General features: G+C 34.2%; 1 pseudogene; it reads left to right on the top strand.

The window, feature by feature from the left end:
- The first annotated feature begins 378 nt into the window (after positions 1-378).
- LOC129081091 (importin subunit alpha-1-like) lies at positions 379-2267 on the top strand (annotated as a pseudogene).
- Positions 2268-9641: the final 7374 nt, after the last annotated feature.

A 9641-nucleotide genomic window follows, 5' to 3' on the forward strand; every position in this document is an offset into this window, starting at 1 on the left:
AATGAAGAGAAGAATAACACTTCTATGATCAATGAAAGATGCTAAGAGGTATAAAATAAAAGGAAAGAAAGTTTTATAATGTAATAAAATAAATTAAGAAACTATAAAAGCAATAAAAAACAAAAATTAGAAAAATGCATAAATCACTTGATTAGGTAAAAGAAATATTTGAAAGATGTTACATACTCAGGAAAACAATATAATGAAATGTAAAAATTTATAACAAACATAATGACTAAGCCAGAAGAAACTCAAAAGTACATAAATTCAAAACAAATCTTAAGAGCACAAAAATTGAGAGTAGTAAAATTTTAAACATTAAGCAGCAGTATTTAAAATAGCCAAGATTTGCACACGGTCTTCGTGCTGATCAGTGTTGGACATTTTCAGAGCAACCAAACCGCAGCCTGTGCGCCTCGCACCGTCTCCTGTGAAAAGACTAAACCGGCTGCGTAGCTCCCTTTGTCTCATAACCATGTCCACCAACGAGAATGCTAATTCACCAGCTGCCCGCCTTAACAGATTTAAGAACAAGGGGAAAGACAGTACGGAAATGAGACGTCGCCGAATGGAAGTTAATGTGGAGCTGAGAAAAGCTAAGAAGGATGAACAGATGCTGAAAAGGAGAAATGTAAGCTCGTTTCCTGATGATGCAACTTCTCCACTGCAGGAAAACCGCAACAACCAGGGCACTATAAATTGGTCTGTTGAGGACATTGTCAAAGGCATAAATAGCAACAATTTGGAAAGCCAACTCCAAGCTACCCAGGCTGCAAGGAAACTGCTTTCTAGGGAAAAACAACCACCCATAGACAACATAATCCGGGCTGGTTTGATCCCAAAATTTGTGTCCTTCTTGGGCAGAACTGATTGTAGTCCCATTCAGTTTGAATCTGCCTGGGCCCTCACTAACATTGCTTCCGGAACATCGGAACAGACCAAGGCTGTAGTAGATGGAGGTGCTATCCCAGCATTCATTTCTTTGTTGGCATCTCCCCATGCTCACATCAGTGAACAAGCTGTATGGGCTCTAGGAAACATTGCAGGTGATGGTTCAATTTTCCGAGACTTGGTTATCAAGTACGGTGCAGTTGATCCTCTGTTAGCTCTTCTTGCGGTTCCTGATATGTCATCTTTAGCATGTGGTTACTTACGTAATCTTACCTGGACACTTTCAAACCTTTGACGCAACAAGAATCCTGCACCCCCATTAGATGCTGTTGAGCAGATTCTTCCTACTTTAGTTCGTCTCCTGCATCATGATGACCCAGAAGTGTTAGCAGATAGCTGCTGGGCCATCTCCTACCTTACTGATGGTCCAAATGAACGGATTGAAATGGTTGTGAAAACAGGAGTTGTGCCCCAACTTGTGAAGCTCCTGGGAGCTACTGAATTGCCAATTGTGACTCTTGCGCTAAGAGCCATAGGAAATATTGTCACTGGGACAGATGAACAGACTCAGGTTGTAATAGATGCGGGAGCACTTGCAGTCTTTCCCAGCCTGTTAATGAGCTCTAAGACTAATATTCAGAAGGAAGCTACATGGACAATGTCAAACATCACAGCTGGCCGTCAGGACCAGATACAGCAAGTTGTAAATCATGTAGTCCCATTCCTGGTTGTTGTTCTGTCTAAGGCAGACTTTAAGACACAAAAGGAAGCTGTATGGGCTGTGACCAACTATACAAGCGGTGGAACAGTTGAACAGATTGTATACCTTGTTCACTGTGGCATAATAGAACCATTGGTAAACCTCTTAACTGTGAAAGATACCAAAATTGTCCTGGTTATTCTGGATGCCATTTCAAATATCTTCCAGGCTGCTGAGAAACTAGGTGAAACTGAGAAACTTAGTATAATGATCGAAGAATGTGGAGGTTTGGACAAAATTGAAGCTCTACAAAACCATGAAAATGAATCTGTATACAAAGCTTCATTGAACTTGATTGAGAAGTATTTCTCTGTAGAGGAAGAGGAAGATCAGAATGTTGTGCCAGAAACTACCTCTGATGGCTATACGTTCCAAGTTCAGGATGGCACTCCTGGGACCTTTAACTTCTAGATTGTACAGCTGAGGCATAAAGTGTTGTTTGTTGTGTACTATGTTTGGTATAAGTTTGTCTTAACCGTTTCTCTACTAAGAACTCTTTTTAAATGTGGTTTGTTATTGTAGCACTTTTTACAATGAAACTATACTTGAACAGTTCCAAACTGTACATACTGTATGAAACTTCTCTTCTCAATGGGTTTCTTATCTCTATGTGAAATTTCTTATCTTACAGTGTCCTGTAAATAAAGATTAAGTTCCACCATTAAAAAAAATAAATAAAATAAAAAAAAATAAAATAGCCAAGATTTGGAAGCAGCGCAAGCATCCATCAGTAAACGAGTGGATTAAAAAACAAAACAAGCGGTGTTACATTTACATAATGGAATACTACTTGGCCATTAAAAAAGAAGAAGATCTTATTTGCAACAACATGGGTAGACCTGTGAAGAATTAAGCTAAAAGGAATAAGCCAGTCAAAGACAGACAAATATCATATGATTTCACTCATATGTGGAGTCTAATAAGCAAAATAAACTAACAAAATAGAAATAGATTCATAAGTAGATACTGATAGGTGCAGGTATTAGAGGGGAGGGAACATGAAGGGCTGGGTGAAAAGGGTGAAGGAATTAAGCAAAAAACAAAACAAAACAAAATCCTCAGACACAATGAAAATACAGTGATTACCAGAGGGAAATAGGGTTGGGGAGGCAGACGAGAGTATGAGGGGTTAAACAGCAATGGAAGGAAGCTTGGCTTAGGGGTGTGAACACAGAATACAATATACAGATGATGTATTATAGAACTATACATCTGAAACCTCTATAAGTTTATTAACCAATGTCACCCCACTAAATTAAAGAAGTAAAATCTAAAAGAAAAATACAAAAACAGAAATACTTTTGATTATGAAAAAAAAAACCTGACCAGAGAATGACCCTGACCCCTCTATATGCTCATTTTGATGAATCAGCATATTAAAGGGCATAGCTGGAAAGCTTATGAATATTCTATTGAGATCCTCCCCTGAGACTGCCTATAAAATTTCTGCCTTTAGAAAACAGATAAATACCCTTAAAACAAGTGACCCAGTATGTACTTTCTCTTGGACATGCCCACACTTCCCTCCTTGCTTCCTCAGGTGTGTATCTTTGCTTTCTTTCTTCTAAGCTTGACAGATTCCCAGGAGACTTGCAACCAGGGAAACAATGGCAACTTGTCCTGGGCTAACCCCCTGAACCTTTTTCCAGTGTTGAACTTTTTGCCTCTGTAACTTGTCTCGTGAGTCCACACAGCCCAACTGGCTCACTTCTTCTGCCTCTGTGATTTGCATTCTACAGGGCCAAGGCAGCCACAATGAGGCTCAGCTATTTTTCATGTTTCCAAAGTGCCATGGAGCTCTGCCTAGGATCAATCCTGATGCTGTTATCTTGCATCTTCTGTCTTAAGCCCTTCCTCTATTTTATTGTCCCCAGCTTTCATAAAAATACTCCCAAAATCACCTGGATTTGTTTTGTGAAATCTTTCGTAAAAGATGTCAAGAACCCCCACATCTCAGACCATGTTGGGGCTGATCTGCCTTGGTTTCCATGCCTTTCTGGTAACATCACTATGTGGTATGTTTTTTACTTGTTTGTTCTTGTTATTTCCTTCCACTAAATATAAAGGTAAAGAGAACTGTATCTTTGTTTGCCTTTTTTATTGCTTTCTCTCAATTCCTAGACAGGACCTGGAACAAAGTCAACATTCAATAAATATTTCTTGTGTTTCCCTTTCATTTGCATTTGCATTTATATTCATATATATTTATAATTATCTTGTATATAAAATATTAATATTTTTCTATTAAATATTGAATGCATTTATTAATCTAGACACACAAACTTTATAATGATAATTTTAAATGACTACTTAATATTTTTTCTGAGTGCTATAAACACTGCTGTTTCTGGACATATAATTTATTTCTACTTTGTATATTATTATACTAAAATTTATAATAAACACATAATTTAGCATCTCTTTGCCTATGATTTCACCTTATTTAGCACTGTTCATTATTTTTAACACTGTTTATTTTAGAATAAATGAGATAACAACATCAACAGATTTAAACATTTTTGAGCCTTGATTCATAGCAACCAATTCCTTTCAAAAAGAATTTTAACAATTTAATTGAGGAGATATGATGCAAATTTCATTCCCTCAAATCATTTATAACTTAATAGATGGTTTTCTTTCTTCAACATTTGTCTTCTCGATTATCTCTACTAATGAGGCCAAAGAGAAATATCTATTTTAATCCCCCATGTAGTAGGTGACAGTGGAGTCATATCAGGTGTCGAGAAAATCATACCTAAGATATGACTTTCATTTAATTAGCTACTGTGAGACCTGTAACATTGAGTACAAGATAAAGTTAGAGCTCTTGAGAGACAGAAGGAAAACATCATCTGAGACACTTTTCCATAAGCACAAAATAGCTACCAGATGATAGTAAGTGGTAGTTACAAAGATAACTTCTTTTCTAGACCTGCCCCATGTAGTTTCATAACTTGGAAATAATTTCCGAGCATTACAGTTTTTCTAAGAGAGACAAGATAGATGTTTTTACATTTTTTGTCCTATAGTTCATACATTTTCTTAATCCTGGATGATATTCCAATAGAACACCTTACCAGGCCTCACAGTTAAGAGTTAACTAAATAAAATGTGAACATTGGCATAAATAAATAAATAAATAAGCAAACATTAAAAGAAATGAGAAAATAGCTAAACTATATTTAGAAAAAAAGAGAAAGTTATGGGAGATAAGCAAAAAAAAAGTTGCAATGTATTTATAAGAATATTCAAATAAAAAAATGAAAAGAATGGAATATAATGAATATTTAGCCATGATTTAAGAAAAAATTAATGAAATAAAAATGAATTTGAAACTACACAGTAGCATGTACTATATACCTGGAAAAAATCAACCCAGAATAAAAAAACTTGAGACATATTAAAATAAAAGCTATAGACTTAAAAAAATCTGTGAAGTATTCAGAAAACATTTGTCACTTTTAAGTGACAGAAGACCAAATTGATTGCCATCTCATGTTTTCTATAAATGTATGCTAGAAAAACAATGGAGTAACACACAAAGTGGAAAAATGATAGTTTACAGTTTGAGTATGTGGAACACAGAGTTTTTCTTATGTTATTTATTTACTTAAATATTATATTATTTATATTTGTCTTATTGTTATTATTTTATACATTTGCTTATGATTTACCTTTTAGGCAATGTCTTTTCCATACACATAACTGCAAACCTACTTTTGCCCATCCTTGTTTGTAAGATACTCAAGGAAAAGATTGTCAGTAATAGATATTTTGTAAGGGAATAAAGGCCTTAAAGTACAACAAATGCAGTCAAATATGCAAAACATCTTGGGATGGCATTCTTATGAGATGTTTCTGAAGAATTTGGTAAAGAATGAAATTCTGTCAAGAAAATGACTGATGACAATTCCACATAAGGAATGATGGCAAATATTAAAAGTACTTTTATCTTTAGAACAAAGTTTCAATTATGGCTATATGATAGAGAATAGATTATATAATAGTGATAGTTTCTGTTAATTACATTTATTGCAAGAAAATTTTACAGGACTGTAAATATATTACACTGTGAAAACCATCTAGATAATAATCCCCACATGTCAGATTATTGGAAGGTCCCACAGACTTAGATATTATATGTATCTTGTGTTAAACTTTAATAATTAACATTAACAAGTTTATATTGGTCAATAAGAATGTCAATCTAAATTTATTTGATGAAATATTGCAGAAAGTCCTTCTTAAAAATATGCTTTTCCACACTAGGCTATCCTCGTACTTCCAGCCTGCTAGGTTAGGAAAAATAGGGCACAAAGGGACTTCAATAAATAGATCAAGGTTGGCTTTATTTAATTGGCTAATTCTCTAGTCAGCCCCAAAAGACAAACTAATAGAAACATTATAATAAAATCAAATGATTTTATATATAAGGAATTCCTATAGCATACTCCCCTAAAGTTTTCTAAAGATGATTGCATACTAAGAATAAGTACTAGTTTTTAGCTAAAAAATTCCTAAGTCCTCTGAAAAGAGCATTCTGTGACCACTGCAGATGGAGGGAAGTTGACTTGATGTGGGAGATGAAAGACAAAAGAATATCAGGATTGGAGTATGACCAATTTATGTATAACAATTCATACACTAAAAAAATGACAAAAACTCATTTACTGTTATGAAAATGCCCAGGCAAAAATGACTTTGGGTCAGTTGTTTCATCAATTTGTATGACTGACTGACTGATTGATTGATTTTTGTTGTTCAAGTACAGTTGTCTCCCCCCACCACTAACCTCCACCTCATTCATCCCCACCTCCCATCCTTGACCTACCCCTTTTGGCTTTGTCCATGTGTCCTTTATACATCTTCCTTGACTGTCTGTCCTCTATTTTTCCCTGTTATCCCTCTCCCCTCTGGTTATTGTCAGTTTGTTCTTTGTTTATCAATTTTTCTGGTTATATTTTGTGTGCTTGTTTGTTTTGTTGATTACATTCCACTTATAGGTGAGATCATATGGTATTTGTCTTTCACCACTTGACTTATTTCACTTAGCACAATGCTCTCCATTTCCATCCATGCCGTTGCGAAGGGTAGGAGTTCTTTCTTTCTGCTACATAGTATTCCATTGTGTAAATGTACCATAGTTTTTTTATCCACTCATTTACTTAATAAGTAAATTCACTAGGCACTTAGGTTGCTTCCAGCATTAGGCTACTGTATATTGTGCTGCTATGAATATTAGGATGCATAGGATTGCACCCTAATGGTGTTTCAGGATTCTTAGGGTATAATCCGAGCAGTGGAATTGCCAAGTCAAAAGGCAGTTCCACTCTTAGTTTTCTGAGGAAATTCCACATTGTTTTCCACAGTGGCTGCACCAGTCTGCATTCCCACCAACATTGCACTAGGGTTCCCTTTTCTCCACAACCTCACCAGCACTTGTTGTTCACTGATGAATTAACGATGGTCTTTCTGACTGGTGTAAAGTGGTATCTCATTGTGATTTTAATTTGCATTTCTCTGATGGCAAGTGATGCTGAGAATCCTTTCATATGTCTCTGGGCCCTCTGTATGTCCTTTGGGAAGAAGTGTCTGTTCAGGTCCTTTGCCCGTTTTTTAACTGGGTTGTCTGTCTTTCTGGAGTGGAGTTGTGTGAGTTCTTTATATATTTGTGAGATCAAACCCTTATCTGAGGTATCATTTGCAAATATATTTTCCCATACAATTGGTTCCCTTTTCATTTTACTGATGTTCTCTTTAGCTGTGCAGAAGCTTTTTATTTTGATGAGGTCCCATTTGTTTATTCTTTCCTTTATATCCCTTGCACTAAGGGACATATAGGTGAATATATTGCCTCATGGAATATCTGAAATTTTCCTGCTTATGTTCTCCTCTAGGACTTTTATAGTGTTGGAAGATCTGGACAGCTACATGAAAAAAAAATGAAATTTGACCACAAACTTAGCATACACAAAAATAAATTCAAGGTGGATAAAGGATTTAAATGTATGATGTATTTAATATAGTAAGGGTTGTGACTAGAGTATTTCAGATGATAAAGAAAAGTTCAAATAACAACATGAAACAAACCAAAGAAACAATTCATACTTTCATTCCCACATAGTTATATGATTAACCACAAAATTAATACAATGATAACTTTAGAGTAACATAACAAAGCAGAAACATGAAGATAGATGTTGACAAATTATGATTACTAGATAACAATTTTGGAGGAAATCTAAGTAAAGAACTAAACATTATCATTCTTTCCAGTAGGAAATGCATCACCGTATAAATGGATATCCCTGTACAATCAGCAGAAGCTCTACTTCAGAGATAAAAACTTATTGCTATAGTTTAAACTATAAAAGTTTTTTTTTAAGTCATTATTCCTCAACTCTTAATATGACCACTAGCTTAAGCAAGACTCATGTACTGGCACTGGTAACTGTTTGGGAGCAGAAGGATGTTGGGTATTTATGTGATTCCAAGGTATGTTTTGATAAATGAAAAAACAATTCATTAAGAAAAAACATATTGTTGCCATTTTAAATTATTGGTTAATTTTAGTGTCACTCATATTGAAGTTATAAAAACAATGTAACATTTATTACTAAATTAATAATTAAATATTGTATATAATATAATTTGAAGAAAGAAAAGTTTAAGGCTAATAGTTTAGCTTTGATCTCTCAGTTTACAAGAATTACAGAGAATTGGGGTAATTTAAACTACACGAAAATAAGACAATCAGATACATCTGTTCCTTTTACAAATGAGAATAATATTTTAAAAAAAGACTGTTAAAAATTGAGAGTCTGGAGGCACATTACAGTCAAATGTGATTGGCTCTGAATTAGATCTTAATTTGGAGACATAAAGTGTAAAAATAATTTGGGGGGAAAATTAGATTGGAACTTAATTATGAATATTATGTTATTTAATGGGATTTAATAAATTCATGAGATTATAATCCCTAAAATATAAGGGGATGTCTTACTTTTTCTAGAGAATCTTACCAAAATATATGGAGGTTGAAAATTATATTGTTTGCCATTTTATTTTTGAAATGTTATCATTATCTGTGGTTAAACTGAATGTGAATTAGCTCTAATATATAACCTAGATTTGAAAACCTCATATGTGAAGACAACTAAGAAAAATATATACTGTAGGCATTTTAGTTAGGGTTAAAAAACCTGAGTCACAGATATTTCAACTATCTTAATCTCTGATCAGAGTATAGAACTAATTAATTAACATATACTTATACACATTTCTCTCCATGTTTGACATTGGTTGCAGGGAAAGATTGTTCAAGTACCCTTATCGTTCATAAATAACGTTTAATAACAGAGCAGAGCTGGCCCTTCAGAACGATGCCCTGGGCCTGTACACCATCCGGTTCTTCATGGTTTAGCCAACAAGATTTTTAGAGTCAAAATCAAAATGTAAGATAAAGTCTGCCTCTAGGATATTTTCATAATAACCTCAAAAACCTTCCATACAAGGTGCTTTGCACATGGCAAAATGACAAATTTAAGGCTTTATTAAAATTACAGGTTATACAATAGTTTTTTGCCTTCTCGTTAATGCATGTTCACATCTGCCAAAAATCTTATTCTAGATTTGCCTCTACTTAGTATCACATTTAGGTAGGAGCGAGATGAAAGCCCTTTGTCCAACACCTCTCTCTGTTTGATTTTGTTGATATATGACAAAAGGAAGTAATAAATGTAATTATCAAAATTAACTCAATTTGTAATATTCTCAAAACATGAGTCATTTATTTCCATTATTATTATTCCCTTTACATTTAAGTGCTATAAAGTTTCCAAGTCTTCATGTTAGGTAAACTTCCTGCAGTTTTGCCTTATTATTATAATAAAATATTATATTTTTACTTACAGAGATTTTCTGTAAATGATCCACTCACAGCTTATTATTTCATTTACCACTACAAATATTTGCTTCCTTAATTGTTTCA

The sequence above is a fragment of the Pteronotus mesoamericanus genome, unplaced genomic scaffold (genome assembly GCF_021234165.1).
Source record: "Pteronotus mesoamericanus isolate MK-2021 breed Mesoamerican mustached bat unplaced genomic scaffold, CSHL_Meso_final contig_94, whole genome shotgun sequence".
NCBI classification, from domain to species: domain Eukaryota; kingdom Metazoa; phylum Chordata; class Mammalia; order Chiroptera; family Mormoopidae; genus Pteronotus; species Pteronotus mesoamericanus.